Here is an 18,519-nt window from a genome sequence, read left to right on the forward strand (position 1 = left end):
GTTCCCTCTGCAAATATGAAGTCTTAACACCACATGGAAACTGACAATGGTTAGAGCTTGTACCCTCTCAATGACCCAAGCTGTTCCTTACTACTTTTAGCCATGGCTGGACCTGGAGTGGCTATAATGCAGGGTGCCAAGTCCTGAGGCTGCACAGAGCAGAAGAGTCCTTGGCCTGACCCACAAAACCATTGTTTCCTCCTAACCCTCAGGGCCTGTCACAGGAGGGGTTGCCACAAAGGTCTCTGAATGGCTTTTGAGGTATTTCCCCTATTGCCTTGGCTATTATCATTAGGCTTCTCTTTACTTATGCAAATTTCTGCAACTAACTTAAATTCATCCCCAGAAAATGGGATTTTTTTTCTACCATGTGGCCAGGTTGCAAATTTTTCAAACTTTTATGCTCTGCTTTCCTTTTACATACAAATGCCAATTTCAGGTCATTTCTTTTTTTTGTGCAGATGAGTATAGGCTTTCAGAAGCAGCCAGGCCATGTCTTGAGCAGGGGCACAATGCCAACAGTGTCTTTTCTAAAGCATAGTAAGAGTGACTTTTACTCCAGTTCTGAATAAGTTCCTCATTTCCATCTGAGACCTCCTCAGCCTGGACTTCATTGTCCATATTCCATTTAGCATTTTGGTCATAACAATTTAGCAAGTCTCTAGAAAGTTCCAAACATTCTCTCATCTTCCTGTCCTTTTCTGAGCCTTTCAAACTTTTCCAGCCTTGTCTGTTACCCAATTCCAAGGCCACTTTCATTTTTTCAGGTATCTTTATAGTGATGTCCCACTTCTCTGGTATCAATTTTCTGTACTAGTCCATTCTCACATTGCTATAATGAACTTCCTGAGACTGGGTCATTTATTAAGAAAAGAGGGTTAATTGGCTCACAATTTTGCAGGCTGTCCGGGTAGCATGGATGTCAAGGTCTCAGGAAACTGACAATCATGGTGGAAGTCAAAAGGTGGAAAAGACATATCTCACATGGTGGAGCAGGAGAGAGCAGGATAAATTGCCACCCTTTTAAACAACTGGATGGCATAAGAGCTCACTTACTATCATGAGCACAACAAAAGGCAAATCTGCCCCCATGATCCTGTCACCTTGCACCAAGGCCCTCCAACACTGGGGATTATAATTCAACATGATATTTGGGTAGGAACACAGAGCCAAACTACATCAAATACATTCATAAAGCTATATAAAATTTTTAACTTTATATCACTGTTAAATACTTATTTAACTTAACTAAATTAGCATTTATTTATAAATATAAATATGAAAATTCTTTAAAATCTGGCTACTATGGAATGGTACTCACTGTATTATCACACACAAAATAGGGAATCAACAAGTCTAAAATAAAAACTTAAGAAAGTTAATGTTATTGAAACCTACTATTTATATATCATGTCATTTCTCCACATTTGCACAAATAGAAATAATAATAATAATGTGGTGGGCTACAGTTAAAGGCCAGTGAATGTTTTTATTAGTCTGTTTTTACTATAAAATTTTTTGTTTTACTATAAAATGCTATAATTTTATAGCATTGCTATAAAAATGCTACCTGAGCCTGGGTAATTTATAAAGAAAGGAGGTTTAATTGACTCACAATTCTACATGGCTGGGTGGTTTCAGGAAACTAAGAATCATGGTAGAAAGTGAAGGGGAAACAAGGCACATCTTCACAAGGTGGCAAGAGAGAGAGAGTGCAGGGGAAACAACCAGATCTCATGAGAACTCCCTCACTATCAGAAGAACAGCATGGAAGAAACCACCCCCATGATCCAGTCACCTCCCACCTGGTCCCTCCCTTGACACCTGGGAATTACAATTCGGGATGAGATTTGGGTAGAGACACAAAGCCAAAGCGTATTAATGCTTAACAGAGCAAAATCTGAAAACCTTTGGCAAAAAGTTAAAAAGAATTTTTTTTTTACTAAACTCATTGTTTTTAAATGTTGCAATTAAGGTATTAGAAAAGTTCAGTGTGTGTTTCTCTAGGTACTGTGCTTTTTAAATATCTCTCATTTATTGTATTTGAATTATGCTTTTTTATACCCATCATGTAGATTATTAAAAATAGTTTATTGGCTGATGCCCACTTTTTCCTCATGCAACTTTCCTGAATCTTTTTGAGACCTCACTTACTAAATATCCTAAAGCATTCTTCAGGCTCTGGCTACATTGGTATCTTCTTGTTTTCTATTATTTCTTTCTTGCTATTAGTTCATTTCCTCTTCCTCTTCCCTGACTCCAAAACTCATCATTTCCCCTCCAGTTCTATCCTTGATTGCTTATTCTTTCTTTTTTTTTTTTTAATTTTTTATGGATTATAGGTTTTGGGGTACATGAGCAGAGCATGCAAGACATTTGCATAGGTACACACATGGCAGTGTGCTTTGCTTTTCTTCTCCCCTTCACCCATATTTGGCATTTCTCCCCAGGCTATCCCTCCCCACCTCCCCCTCCCACTGGCCCTCCCCTTTTTCCACCAATAGACCCCACTGTTTAGTACTCCCCTTTCTGTGTGCATGTGTTCTCATTTTTCATCACCCACCTATGAGTGAGAATATGCGGTGTTTCATTTTCTGTTCTTGTGTCAGTTTGCTGAGGATGATGTTTTCCAGATTCATCCATGTCCCTACAAACGACACAAACTCATCATTTCTGATTGCTGCATAATATTCCATGGTGTATATGTGCCACATTTTTCCAATCCAGTCTATTATCAATGGGCATTTGGGTTGATTCCAGGTCTTTGCTATTGTAAACAGTGCTGCAATGAACATTCGTGTACATGTGTCCTTACAGTAGAACGATTTATAGTCTTTTGGATATATACCCAGTAATGGGATTGCTGGGTCAAATGGAATTTCTATTTCTAAGGCCTTGAGGAATCGCCACACTGTCTTCCACAATGGTTGAACTAATTTACACTCCCACCAACAGTGTAAAAGTGTTCCTTTTTCTCCACATCCTCTCCAGCATCTGTTGTCTCCAGATTTTTTAATGATCACCATTCTAACTGGCGTGAGATGGTATCTCAATGTGGTTTTGATTTGCATCTCTCTGATGACCAGTGACGATGAGCATTTTTTCATATGATTATTGCCTCATATATGTCTTCTTTCGTAAAGTATCTGTTCATATCCTTTGCCCACTTTTGAATGGGCTTGTTTCTTTTTTTCCTGTAAATCTGTTTGAGTTCTTTGTAAATTCTGGATATCAGCCCTTTGTCAGATGGGTAGACTGCAAAAATTTTTTCCCATTCTGTTGGTTGCCGATCCACTCTAGTGACTGTTTCTTTTGCCGTGCAGAAACTGTGGAGTTTCATTAGGTCCCATTTGTCTATTTTGGCTTTTGTTGCCAATGCTTTTGGTGTTTTGTTCATGAAGTCCTTGCCTACTCCTATGTCCTGGATGGTTTTGCCTAGATTTTCTTCTAGGGTTTTTATGGTGCCAGGTCTTATGTTTAAGTCTTTAATCTATCTGGAGTTAATTTTAGTGTAAGGTGTCAGGAAGGGGTCCAGTTTCTGCTTTCTGCACATGGCTAGCCAGTTTTCCCAACACCATTTATTAAACAGGGAATCCTTTCCCCATTGCTTGTTTTTGTCGGGTTTATCAAAGATTGTATAGTTGTATGTATGTTGTGTTTCCTCCGGTGCCTCTGTTTTGTTCCATTGGTCTATATCTCTGTTTTGGTACCAGTACCATGCTGTTTTGATTACTGTAGCCTTGTAGTATAGTTTGAAATCCGGTAGTGTGATGCCCCCCGCTGTGTTCTTTTTGCTTAGAATTGACTTGGCTATGCGGGCTCTCTTTTGGTTCCATATGAAGTTCATGGTTGTTTTTTCCAGTTCTGTGAAGAAAGTCAATGGTAGTTTGATGGGGATAGCGTTGATTCTGTAAATTACTTTGGGCAGTATAGCCATTTTCATGATATTAATTCTTCCTAACCATGAACATGGAATGTTTCTCCATCTGTTTGTGTCCTCACTGATTTCGTTGAGCAGTGGTTTGTAGTTCTCCTTGAAGAGGTCCCTTACATTCCTTGTGAGTTGTATTCCAAGGTATTTTATTCTTTTTGTAGCAATTGCGAATGGCAGTTCGCTCTTGATTTGGCTTTCTTTAAGTCTGTTATTGGTGTAGACGAATGCTTGTGATTTTTGCACATTGATTTTATATCCTGAGACTTTGCTGAAGTTGCTTATCAGTTTCAGGAGTTTTTGGGCTGAGGCAATGGGGTCTTCTAGGTATACTATCATGTCGTCTGCAAATAGAGACAATTTGGCTTCCACCTTTCCTATTTGAATACCCTTTATTTCTTTTTCTTGCCTGATTGCTCTGGCTAGAACTTCCAGTACTATATTGAATAGGAGTGGTGAGAGAGGGCATCCTTGTCTAGTGCCAGATTTTAAAGGGAATGCTTCCAGTTTTTGCCCATTCAGTATGACATTGGCTGTTGGTTTGTCATAAATAGCTTTTATTACTTTGAGATACGTTCCATCGATACCGAGTTTATTGAGGGTTTTTAGCATAAAGGGCTATTGAATTTTGTCACATGCCTTCTCTGCATCAATTGAGATAATCATGTGGTTTTTGTTTTTGGTTCTGTTTATGTGGTGAATTACGTTGATAGACTTGCGTATGTTGAACCAGCCTTGCATCCCTGGGATGAATCCTACATGATCATGATGAATAAGTTTTTTGATTTGCTGTTGCAATCGGCTTGCCAATATTTTATTGAAGATTTTTGCATCTATGTTCATCATGGATATTGGCCTGAAGTTTTCTTTTCTCGTTGGGTCTCTGCCGGGTTTTGGTTATGAGATCATTTTATGATTGCTTATTCTTAGCTGTAATACCACAGAATATTGTAGGCTGGATTATTTTTGTCCTGTGACCTCTCTTTTTTCCATAAGAAAATACACAGAGTGAAGCACAGAATATTGAGAGGTGCAAGTGTGAGAGGTAGTGAAAGGAGGAAGGGGTTAAAATTTTCTCACTGAAGGAATAATAGCTGACGTCTGAAGGTAAATATCCCTGCAGCCAGGAATATCATCATCATTCTTGTGTGTTCTTTCCTACAACCACATTTTCTCTACTTTATTTTACTATTGTTCTTTTTTTCATGATCTCCCTTTAATCAGTTAGGATACCTGGGTTGAAAATAATACATAGGAGTTTGTAACAACCTCTATAATTCACTTCTGGATGGTCTAATTATCGTGTAAGTCGGAACAGTGCCCTGGTTCAAGCTGTGCAATCTGGTTAAGTTAGGTAAACTTAACTGACTTTACTATTTCTATTTTTATTTCTAATTGTTCTCCACCTGATAAACGGAGTTATAAACTATAGCTGCATTTTAATTTTGTAGAGAAGATTTTAAAGTTCATATATAATAACTCCAACATTTTTTTATCTTTTCTAACTGTTTTCACAGTTAATATTTTCTCTAAGGAGACTAGAATAACAAAGTCCCGATGTCATCCTTTGATTCTGTATATCCAGCCATGTCTATACTTTTCATTCATACTCATCAATTAATTTCCTTAAGTCAGTACCATTTTAGAATTTCAAAAACTTATTTTTAAAAATTGCCCCAATTGATACAAGGCTAATGGAGGTTTAGCTTTGTTAAAGATGTGTCTTCCTTCCAAAGTAATCATAGTAAGAATTGAACTCCTTCTGTGAAATCGGTGCTTAACCAGTAAAACTGTATCTGAAGACTTGTGTGATCTGCCTTAGAATGGGGCTTCCATAAAAACTATGAGTGAAACCCAAAGTCTTAAAAATTAGGTACTAGGGCAGATATTTTACTTCATCCTTTCCAGATTATGTAATTATTTTCATTCCATTCTTGTCAACCGGTCCCTCCCTGATACCCAAGCACTGATCTCAACTCCAGTATGTCTTTGTGCTTTCTTTTTCCTTGCTGCTCCAATTCAGACTGTAATAATTATGATTTCCACTGTCTCATCTCAGTTACCTCTGCACAGTGAAGTCTGGTGAACCCTGACCACATGATGCAGTCCCATTTTATTGAGATACAGTATCGGGTCCTATTTCTGCTGATACTGCTGTGTTACTTGTTTGTTCATTTATTTATTTATTCAACAAATAGTTAATAGTTCACTGATTTGCTGAATGAACATTTAACAAAATGTATTCTTTTGCATACCCTATTCTGAATACAAAGGATCAAAATAAGTTAAAAATGTTGTAGTATTATCAAAAGAATTTTGGTAAAATGAAGGAGTAGTCAGACAAATTTTCACTGTGGGTAGGTGATCTGATGGGGATTAATATATTGTACACAGAAAGGAAGGGGATTAAATACCCTTCTCAATCCTGAGGGTTAGGACTAGATTTCTAATGATGATATCAATCTTAATTTAATCAAAAATAATTTATTACTGTTCATGATGAAACTAAGGAACTATCTCCTTTTAAACAAAGCATGTTACTAAACAGCTAACATAGACATTCAAATATAAGGAAAAAATATATATACTTGTAATTCCATTTTATCCTTACCTTCAGAACTTAAGTAAATGAAGAGTGAATGGAGTCTTTTGCTCAGGAATATAATAACTCTCCCCAGTTGGTGCAGTGGAGATTGTTCCTTGATGACAGAACAATGTATTGGTGGTATTGATGGCAGTAGCAGGCATCTGGAGCAGCTGCTGTCATCAAGCCAATTGCAGTGAGAAGGTGACAGTAGTGGCAGCAGGAGCAACTTTGGGAGCATTAGTGGCAGCAATGGGAACTCTGTGCCTACACCTCAAAAAGCTAACTGTGCTATCCCCATGCTCACAGAGCCAGGCAGGACCCTCTCCCAGGCCTGGAGCATCTCCCATGGCCTCAACCTTGCTCTCTGCTGTGCCTTGGGAGCCTGAAAGCACCCAGCTGAAGGCCCCACAGGGAAAACATGGAGAAGAGAAGGGCAGTCCCCAGAGCCTGCCCCTGAGAGACCCCTGGAGACCACCTCCCTGGGAGTTGCCATGATGGGGCAGTCTGAGTCTCTTGATGGAGCAAGAGCTGCATTTTCCAGCATAGAAGGGTGAGCAGAGAAGTGCTCCCAAGTGGGGAGAGTTGGGTGAAGGTGGTGCTGCACTCCACAGAGCAATGGGAGCTCCCTAGGAGCACCCATAGCTGCCTAAGCTGCTGCGGTGACCCAGACATCAGGTGCTCTTGGGAGCCAGGATCAGTCAGGAACCCACCCACTCAGATACAGCTTGGGCAGCTGCAGCTATGAACCTGGGAATCTTTGCACTCTCAGCATCTGGGAAGGCCTCCCTTCTCCAACAGGCTCAGTACTGACTTCAGCTACTATCTGGCTTCTCCCCATGGTCAGGCCTGCTCCATGCAAGCATGAGAGGGAGGCTGAGGCAAGGACTGAGGACAAGTTCTGCACTGGCCTGCAGGCACCCCTTGAATTGAATAGCCTGGGTGCCATGAACAGAGGCAGAAGGCTGACAGGCTCCTCAGAAGAAGGTGGGGTCCCAGTGAAGCCCCACCTTCAAGCTGGGGAGGATCTGAAGCCTGGGACTGGGCTGTGGGTCTGCAGACTGGAGTGGGAATGTGTCATGCATTTTCTGGGCCTGCCCATGGTAGCACATGGACCAATCAGCACACACTTTCTCCATTCTGAAGCCCATATCATCCCTGAACTCGGCCAGGCTGGAGGAGATGACAGGAAAACCAGCTGCAGAAAGAAACTACCCTCTCTGCTGAGAGCTGGATACTCGTCAGGACAACCTGCCTATCAGACAGGAGCTACCCTTTCTGCTGAGAGCTGAAGAGATGATGGGGTGACCAGCTGCAAAGCGGAGCCCTCTCTGCTGAGGGCTGAACACTCATTGGGATGATCTGCCCAGCAGAGAGGAGTTACCCTCTCTGCTGAGGGCTGAACACTCATTGGGATGATCTGCCCAGCAGAGAGGAGCTACCCTTTCTGCTGAGAGCTGAATACTAAGCAGGCCACGCTGGCTACAGAAATGAGTGGCCCACTGTGGGTCTCCTCTGGGCTGTTCCATTGCTCATTAAAGCTCCACTTCTCTGTGTACCTATTCCTGAATGCAGGACAAGAACTCTGGATCTGGTAAATGACAGGGCTAAAAGAGTTTTAACTGTAATGGGAAATGGGCAAAAACATGCCCCTTGCTGGCCATGTTGCAGATGACAAGAAGGAGAGAAGAGAGGAGATAAGAGCTGTAGCCATGGCTGGTTATGGTACGACCTGGTCCAGCTGCAGTCTGTCAGGGAGCTGGTGACTGTGCCAGCCATGCTGCAGCCAGTGTGCTGGCTATACACAGTGGCCGAACCTCACCCTCTCTCACGTACCCCTTGCCACTCTGGGCCAGGTTTACTCACCTTTGCAGGCATGGGCTACAAGCCGGTAGCAAGAACTGAACACAGCCTGCCAGGGTGAGTGGGCATAATCAGCCCAGTGGGCCAGAGCAAAACTCAGACAAAAAGCACCACTGGCCACAGAGGTTTTCAGCTGGTGAAGTGGCTCCCTGAGAATCCTGTAACAGTGTCTCTGTAGCCTGTGTGTTTCTGAGAAGTTCTGGATTGAGTTTCTCACAGCAGAAAATTCTGTCTGAGTATCTCAGCTATGTAACAGCAGACTTCTTCAGAAAGAAGGGCCAGGGTTCTCAACTTCTTAGGCCTAACTTAGGGTTTTCCAGTTCTTTCATTGAGAAAGCCCAGCATTTGTGGGGTATAATTATCCATACAAATTTCTTAAGATTATTGTCAATTGTGTCATTAGGAATTTAAACAGGTTGCAGTACAAAAAGTAATTATCCCTAAATCATAACATTGCAATGTCACACATATATCTCATTGGTTTATTATTGTGCTTGCAGACATAAACTAATTTAAGGGACAATTTGGGGAGCAAAGAGGATAAATTTCACATTTTCTTGGAGAACACCATATCTATAGAAATGAATGTTCCCAGGGAGACTTAACAATAATGTTAGCAACAACCATAACAATAATGAGGGTTTATATGAATCAAAGGGCAGAGGCCAGGAGAGCATAGAGTGAAAACGCAGATAAAGACTGCATACATACTAAGTTCAGTACTTGACGTCTTCATCACATGACAACACATTGTGGAAATGACAGTTGTCAACGGTAAAAATGCGGCAGTGTTTGGAAGGGGAATTTATAATGTATCCAGAGGAAGGGTTGTTTGTTTCTGATTCAGTTTTTTTTCAATACATTTTGGAGAATATAAAAAATAAGAAATATATGCATGGTTATATCTGATTATCAATCAGATATTTTTTAGTTATTTTGCTAGAAGCATACCTGGAATGTATTTAGTGTGTCATATATTTATTTCTATCACTAATTTTGCTTTCTTGTTCAGTAATTACTACCTGTTTCCCAAGAAAAAAAATATTTATTTGAATTATTGCTGAGTCATCAATGACCTACCACTAAACACTAGTGGAAAGGAATCATCTCTTTCCTTTTCTCTGTGACTCCTGCCATGAAAAGAAAATGCAGAGGGCTGGTGCATATAGAAAAAGCAGAAAATGTGGATCCATTGGGTCGGTGGCCAATTACTGCAATTAAACTCACTTTTACTGGATACTTCCTATTTTCCAGACAGTGTGCCAGGTTCTGAGGAGCCAACAGTTATTAGGGTAATATGTTAACATGTTAACATGATGTCTTCACGTAAAGACCTAAGAATGTTATGAGAAAACAGAAATTCCTAGGGAGTGACTGATGGTGGGATTTTTAACATTTCTTAGCATATCTGATAACATGATATTCAAGATACCGTCATGGATTCCTGTGTACGCGCTGTCTCATGTCTAGGGTGTACCTTTATAAACGAACATCCCTTATCTTGTGAATTTGCAGAATCTTTGCACTCTCTCTCCTTCAGCTTATTTCTCAAGCAAACTGACATGGAGATGTTGGAGGAATATTAACCCTAGGAATTAGTTTAGAGCCTACCACTGAGATAACTGTTTTACCCACATCATTTCACACAATAATCTCATAAATCCTGGAGTCTATATTATGAAATTAAACTTAGAGAAAACAAAATAAAATTTAAAATCGTCAAAGTGTATGTGTGTATACCTGCATTTATTTGGGAATTTATTTTTATTTTAATATGAGCTTGGTAAATTACTACCAGACCCAAGTTGAAAACATATTTAAATTTTTGCAATTTAAGTTAAAGTAGAGAGAAAATAAAAAAAACCAAATCGATTTCTGAGTTATATTTTAAAGAAATTGTGTTTGAAAGAGAATATTCAGGGAGAATAGTCATCCGCATCCTCCACCGATGATGATTCTTTGCATATCCAGGTCAATATTTTGCAGACTTTCAGTGACCTGGATAACATTCTGGAATTATTTAATTATAAATTGGACATTGGGTTCCTTTCCACCTGGGAAATTTCTGAAATTTCTGAACTGGCCCCTTTTAATTTCCCTCACTTGTTTCTTAGGGAATATCAGATACAGTTTCTGTGGCAGTTTAATGCCTGAAGGACGCTCACTCTGATGGGAGGATGAGAGAAAGGTTTTACCTTTTCCTCCTCTGTCTTTACTATACAGTTTCCTCGATGTAAACTTTTGAATTGCGCATTCATACCAGATGTGAGGCCAAATGAGATTAACCAATTTAGCTTAATCTGAGTATATTTAGAAAGTAAATCTGAGCATATTTAGAAAGTAAATCGGTTAATCTGCTGCATTAAAAGTGGCTTATCATATTGAAAACGGAGTGTTAAGAGGGAGAAAATTTTGTATTCATGACATGCATGCAACAGTCCTGTTCTAACGGAATAGTTCTGCATGACTCAGAGATCTCAACCCCTGTTCCTTTCCATAGGGAAGCTTTAAACCTCATATTAACATTGGAAAAGACAACACTCTGTCCAGCTTTCTAAGGATTATAGCAATTCTCTCTTTCACGACCTACTTTCCTTGAAAAGCCTTGCCTTCTTGGGATTCCTATAACTGTTCTAGGAGCTGGCATTTCTTATATTGTTTTCAAATAATCTCACATCATCTGAACTATTTAAAAGCTTTTATAGTGATACAGAGATCAAATAATTAACTTGTCACATTAGAAATGAAGAAAAATATGAAAAAATTTATAACTGCATGATTCTATTTCTTTGACAGTATATTTGGAAACTCTATTAACTGAAGTCATCTCATAATTTATCAAATAAATTCATTGGCTATGCCAGGATTTTATATATTTCGGTGGAATAAATACAATTTTGCCTGTATGTGTTTATGATGATAAAATAATAATTAAAGAAATTTAAAGGATTAAAGCCTGTGTCCAATTTCTGACATAATTATTATTTTTAATCCTTGTTGGAGAGAAAAAGAAAAGAAATGCTTTTGATGTTATTCTTCTATTTCAGTGTATCAACGTCTTTATAATATGGCACTGTGCAACTGAAGAAAGAATCTGGACTTTGAGGCCAAATCCTTGCTCTGTCCTTTATTTATTAGGTGTGGAACCTCAGACAACTTCTCTGAATACTAGTTTTCTTATATGAGTTTGAAAGAGGAATAGTCATTTCTGCTTCATAGTGTAGTTGCATGGCCAGAGCTGAAATAGGTAATAGAGACATGACACAGAGCATGACACAGAGCAGATGCTCAAAGAACAAAAGCAATTTTTAAAATATAATTTTTATTTCTCTTATATTTTATCTTTGTCCTTTTTGTATTTTTTTCATACCCACCTTCTTGCCTTTTCTTCACACTTTACCTCTTGTCCTTCTGATGGTGAGCTGTGATACCTCAAATGGCACATAGAAATTAATTAGAGCTATGGAGGTGGGACATACTGAAGTGATGTGATAGAGTGTGGGGCAGCTAGAAAAAAAAATCTAGCTTTGTTTGTTCATTGGCCTGACTGGTATTTTATTTCCATTGACATATATAAAATGTCATAAAAGCAATAAACTGAGGGCATCAGTATCATGTTAAAAGGAATAGGACAACATTCTAACTAAAACCAGTGAGAACATTTGATTCCAAAAGGCAGTTATTATTTCTGCCATAATAGTAATAATGTCACTGTCTAGAGTGCACTCAGAATAAATGGCTCAGCATTACCAATTATACACTTTGGCTTGGCAGCCTTTTGTTTTATTGTTGTGGGAGGGAACCATGCTCTTCATATTCCCTTGACAAATGAACTCTCCCATTTAAATAACTGTTGAAGCACTGCTATAAAATGAAGACATATAGAATATTGTGTTTGTATACAAATGGCTTGGTTCCTCTGAGTTGTTTTAGGAAATAAGCACAGTGCATTAAATCAGGTGTCAGGAAATTTCATGATCATATCTACAATAACTTTTATTTTTGAATCAAACTATTATTAAATTGTTTCTAATTCTAGATTATGGCTTAATTATACTTAGTGCTCTTTAATGCTTCTGAAAATATTTTTTCCAAAAATATGATGGCACAAAATAGGTTTTATTTCTTGTTTTTATTTTTATTTTTCAGATTTCATTTTGTTTTTGTAGTTACAATATTATATATAGCCTATACAGGAAAACATTATAATGGGAAACAAAGTGATCATTAAATTCTTAACTATCATACTTTGGAAGTTTGAATGTTCTTCAAAATAAATTGGATACATTTTCTTAACCTGTGAATTTAAATAATAGCTTCAACTAACGTTAAAGATAATAATGATTTGCTAAAACTATTTTAAACATGTAGAATATTATAAAATTTGAAATTGTATTTTCATAAAAGTTGCATATTCAATTGTTTAGTGGTGTAGCCACTTCCCATCCAAAGGAACACTATAGTGCTTATTTTACTGGCATGGTATCCCTTTTTTTCTTTTCTACTTCATCTGTCTCCTCCTTCATAACTCCAATCATTGTCTTTATGAAGAGCACTCTTTTCTGCATTGAGAAAGGGAAAGGTAATGAAAATAGTCATAAATATTTGGCCAACTAAAGAATAAAATATAATTTGATGAATCAAGGATAAAAGCCATTACTTGTTAAATAGGCCAGGTTCTATATTATGTGCATTGTGATGATAATCCCCCTAATTAGGAAAGAACCTATAACCAGAGGAGATGAAGCAGCTTACCCAAGTACACAAAGTCCAGTGACTGCTGAAAGTGCATCACAGAGCTGCATATGTATGGCTGTCTTTAAAGCTCATGCTCTTTCCCTCCCTCTCAAATGACTGAAATAAACAGCTAATGAGAAAATGAAGCCAAGCCACAGACATTGTACGAATTTATTTATCTAGAACAGATTATAACTATTTGGGGCAGGGGGGATTATAGATCCTCAGTAAGGGCACTGACACTTCACCTAGAAATGATATATATCCTGGTTTGCTGTTAAATTAGTCCATTTGTACATTGCTATAAAGAACTACCTGATAATGGGTAATTTATAAATAAATGAGGTTTAATTGAATCACAGTTTTACAGGCTGTACAGAAAGCATGACTGGAGAAGCCTCAGGAACCTTATAGTCATGTCAGAAGGGCAAGGGAAAGCAAGGATGTCTTAACATGGTAACAGGAGAGAGAGAGAACAAAGGAGGAAGTGTTGCACACTTTCCAACAACCAGATCTCCTGAGAAATTATGATGAAAATAACAAGGGAGAAATCTGACCCATAATTCAATCACCTCACACCAGGCCCCTCCCACAACATTGAGGATTACAATTCAACATGAGATTTGGGTAGGGACAGAAAACCAAACAATATCAGTGGTGTATCAGCTCTTTCAAATAGGATAATGAAATGTGCATCCACACTTGTTTCTTACCCAACATTGTAATATATGAAAGTGCATATATTTATTGATAAGTCCAACAACTCAGTATCAAGATATAAAATAAAATTCATTCCTTAAATATAAATAAGACAGTCAGTTGTTTGCTTGTTTCAGTTACATTAAACTTTGTGGTGAATTTGAAGCTATGATTTCATGAGCTTTTGGAAGAATGAATCCTGTGACATTGCAAAAAAAATTATTTGAACTGGAATTTATCAATATGAATATTTGGTAAATTTTCTTAATAAATATTTATCTAATATGCATAATTATAATATTGTGATTTTTCCAATGAGAAAAAATGAATCCATTCCATATTAGGTTCTCTCCTAAATATGTTTTATACAGTTTATCCCTAGAACTTTTGAAATAAATGACTACAAATATTTCTAATAAATCAAACTGATTCATTAGAAGAGGCAATAGGGATCTTAACTATAAGTTCACAAGCATTATCAAGTCATTTTTAGTGAGGATTTTCTACAGAAGTAGTGGATTATGATATAAGTCATATAAGGACTGTGTAAGCCTTGTCTATGTAGGTGCCAGGTAAATTACATTGATTAGATGTTAGAAAAAAATGACATTTATTTAAAATGGGAGTAAGTCTCTAAAATAATATGGTCATGAAATAAATATATGTGTTTATGTCAGTTGCCAAATATAAGGCAAATTCTTGAAAAAATCGTATTATTAGCATGTATATTGCCACCAGATGACAAAATTCTCTATCTCTTATAAACAGTAAAATCTATGGTCAAAAGCAGTACTGCATATATTTCAGAGAGAGTTGACACTGGCTGATAAGGTTCTGCAATAAAATTGTACCAATCAAACAATTCCAGAAAACTAACCTTAATGCACTGACTTTGTCCTATTTTATTTTATTCATTTATTTATTTTTGAGACAAGTCTCACTTTGTCAACCAGGCTGGAATGCAGTGAGCGGATTTCAGCTCACTGTAAACTCCACCTCCAAGGCTCAAGTGATCCTTCTACCCCAGCCTCCCAAGTAGCTGGCATTCAGGTGCCACCACATCAGGCTACTTTTTTTGTATTTTTTTCTAGAAATGGGAATCTGTGTTTCCCAGGCTGGTCTTTAACTCCTGAGCTCAAGTGATCTACCTTCCTTGGCCTTCCAAAGTGCTGGGATTACAGACATGAGACACCATGCCTGGCTGCTTTGTTCTGGTTTAATATTCACTTGGTTATTGTTATCACAAGGTCTGGAGCACAAATGATATCTGAGTAGATGTGAAAATATAGTGCTGTGTCTTTTAATAATTAATTCCTAAAGCAATCTGAAAATTACACGGTGACTAATACTACGAAAATGCCCTAATTACAAGATAAAGGGAAGAGCTTCTTGGTAACTTGGCTTGCTCATTCTGAAACTAAAATATTTTGTGACAACTTTACTACATTGAGACTGAGACAAACTGGGTCACTTAAGGTTCATTTCCACACTATGCTCCTATGGGTAGTGAAATTCATATCTAGAACAATGGTATTGTTGCCATTTGTCCATTTATCTACTGTCATATATACACTTTTTTGTTTAAGCAAATTGGAATAGATCTTGGTGATATTCGTGGTAAAAAAAAAAAAAAAAAAAATCACAGCAGTGCTTTTAATGCCAAAGGCATTCCTGAAGAAATCTGTAAAATGCAAAGTACTTGGATATTTTATTTGTAAATGTAGTGGAGTGAAATTAATTTCTTCCATTTTACATGCAAACAAGTTTAGTTTTTATCGCTTATTTAGGTAGCACCTTAACTAAATACTAACAAACTTTATCCTAAACTATAGATAAAATCCTGAATGATTATTTAAGACTGCTCAAATCTCTTTCAGTTCTCTTTATTCAAAACTGTAAATGGCAGCCACCCTACTCACAACTTTCTTTTTTTTTGCGGTGGCAATTTTTTCCCCTTAAAATTATCACATTTGAATATTATAAATAACTTACTTTTTTAGTTGTGTTGCACATTATTTATTTCCTGGGTTTGCTTCCAAGTAAGAGCCAAAGTAAAAGACTCTTGAAAAATTGTTTATCGATATATTCCGGGTGCCCAGAAAAATGCCAGATACACCTGGTATGTAGTGATCAATAAATATGAACATTCCTTAAATAAATAAATAAGGAATAATTAATTGCTTTTAAGCAATTAATAATTGCTTAAAAATTTAAGCAATTAGTGACAAAAACACAGTAAATCTCTTGTGAGTTTATATGGTTTAATTGTTTTTCTTACAACTAATTGCATAATCACATAAAGAATAACTTACAATTGAGAAACATTTTAGGGAGGCTTTGATTAAGTGTCTTTAATTTCTAAAACCATACTTGATTATGGCACACACAGCAAATTTTAAGCTACTCTAAAATGGTCTGTTTTCCATTGAAATACATATTTGAAAAATGTGCCATTCCTTTGTAGATAGTTCTAAGAAGAATACAAATAGAAAGAGGTCATCTTTAATCATGATTATGAAGTACAAATAAAATCATTCCTGTGATAGTTTATAAACTTTATAAATCTATTTTTCTCACACTTAGAAACAGCTGAAAAAGAAAGAGCACTGTTTAAATATTTTTTTGTATCCTAGTGATAAATAATAAAATTTGAAATATTAAGATAAAAATGAACACATTAAAAATATCTTAAAGATAAACGATTTCAGCATCAGTTATTTGCATCATCTTAATGTATTAGGATATAACTAACGTCCACTTTCTATTCATCTAATTTCCACAAATAAATATTCTAAGTTCAGCAAATAAATTATTTACAGGAACTTCATACAGCTTTCTTTCCATGTAATAATTTTTTAAATGACGATGTTATTCTATGATAGCTTCTAATTCCAGGCTCATTATGGATGTGCTCATGACCTTAAGCAAGCCTCTATCTTCCCAAAAAACGTGGAATTCACTCTCCCTGGTCTCCAAGTTTATTTCCTCTTCTATGATTATGTATTTTTGTCTCTTATTGCAAAATATACATTTCACTTTTACATTAAAACACTTAGTATTAACAAATATACATCTCTTAATTTACTGGTTTTGTATTTTTTTAAATGGATATGAAATACTGAAGCTATGGTTAGATTAGAATCTTTTATGCTTCATATTTACACGTCATCTATGTATTCAGGATACAAAGTGTTTCTTGTGCTGTTTTTCTTGGAACTACATTTTAAAAAGGAAAGTGCACTCATAGGAGGTTGCCTTGTTCTAGGCAGTAAATAAATGCTACTTAGGGCAATACTGAACTAGGTATTTATGTGATAGAAACAATGATACAATGGATTATTATATCTTTATCTTATTTATTGAGAGAAGTGAGAGTTGCTGAAAAGTCTGGAAAATATAAATAAAATATAATGTGATTGTCATCCTGAAATATACCTTAATTATCTTCTCTCAAATATTAACTTACATATATTGTCTCAAAGCCAACACAATAAATTGTAGTTTTTTCAGATATGAAAATAACCCAAATGTATTATTGTATTATTTTATCCAAAACTTTATATTAATATTCTTCAAAATATTATAATGTGAAATATATTATTCTATTTTAAATAAATGAACATATTAAATATATTTACAATATATTAGGTTGTTCTTGCATTGCTATAAAGAAATACCTGAGATTGGCTAATTTATGTAAAAAGAGGTTTAGTTGGCTCATGGTTCTACAGTCTGAACAAGAAGCATAGTACCAGCATCTGCTTTTGCGGAGGTCTCAGAAAGCTTCCAATCATATTAGAAGATGAAGAAAGAGCAGGTATCTCACATGGCAAGAGTGGGACCAACAGAGAGTGGGAGTGAGCAGTGTCACACATTTTTAAACAATCGAACCTTGCAAGAACTCAGTATCATCAGGACAGCAGCAAGCCATGAAGAATCTCCCCTCATGATTCAAATTCCTCCCATCAGGCCCACCTCCAACACGGGGAATTACATATCAACCTAAGATTTGCAGGGGATATCCAAACTATATTATACATAAAGAAGGATTTTTTTCCATAGGCTATTTTATTACTCAGTTGTACTCATCAAATATATTCAGTTATATTATTGCTCAGTTTTAGGTAAAACATCTAGCATGTCAAATCTAAACACAATATACCTTATGTATTATTTCCATACTGCTTGTGAAATTTGAAGAATTAGTTTCCAGAATGATTTAGTATCTGAATCTGAAAACACTTGATAAAAAAAATTTTGTGAATATAAAATTTAAGTAGAATTAACACATTTCCAAGAGTATACACATATGCTACATTTGTTTCTGGCTGTAAGAACATATAAGGCACGCTATAAACTATATCAACACCAGAAGTTTAAAAAATTTAGTAGTTAACTAATAGTTTTATTTTAAATAACTACAAAATTGTTATTTCAATTCAGTTGGGAAATGCCTTAGTCATATGTTCTTTTTATTTACAGGAATTTGCATTGTCATGTTTCAGAATACCATCCCAAAGACTCGCAAATAAGGTATGATATGTTTTATTTAATATTCAAGTATTTCTTAAAAATTTCCTATCAACAGTGTAAAAACTAAGAGCTGGATCTGTCTCCAAAGAAAATAATAAGTAGATTGTTGGTTTTTGGATTCAAGTTATAACTGTCATCTATGTGACACATCTATGTGACACATAGATGACAG

General features: G+C 36.5%; 1 protein-coding gene across 2 annotated transcripts in view; it reads left to right on the forward strand.

Annotated features, from left to right (window-relative positions):
* The window catches only part of PCDH15 (protocadherin related 15), a 1,854,109-nt gene that overhangs the window by 693,060 nt on the left and 1,142,530 nt on the right, over positions 1-18,519 (forward strand). For both annotated transcript variants that reach the window (XM_054243050.2, XM_054243053.2), the window contains exon 3: positions 18,297-18,347. The gene's annotated coding sequence lies outside the window, so the exon portion shown is untranslated. The remainder of the gene's footprint in view (positions 1-18,296; positions 18,348-18,519) is intronic.

The sequence above is a fragment of the Callithrix jacchus genome, chromosome 12 (genome assembly GCF_049354715.1).
Source record: "Callithrix jacchus isolate 240 chromosome 12, calJac240_pri, whole genome shotgun sequence".
In the NCBI taxonomy this organism is placed as follows: Eukaryota; Metazoa; Chordata; class Mammalia; order Primates; family Cebidae; genus Callithrix; species Callithrix jacchus.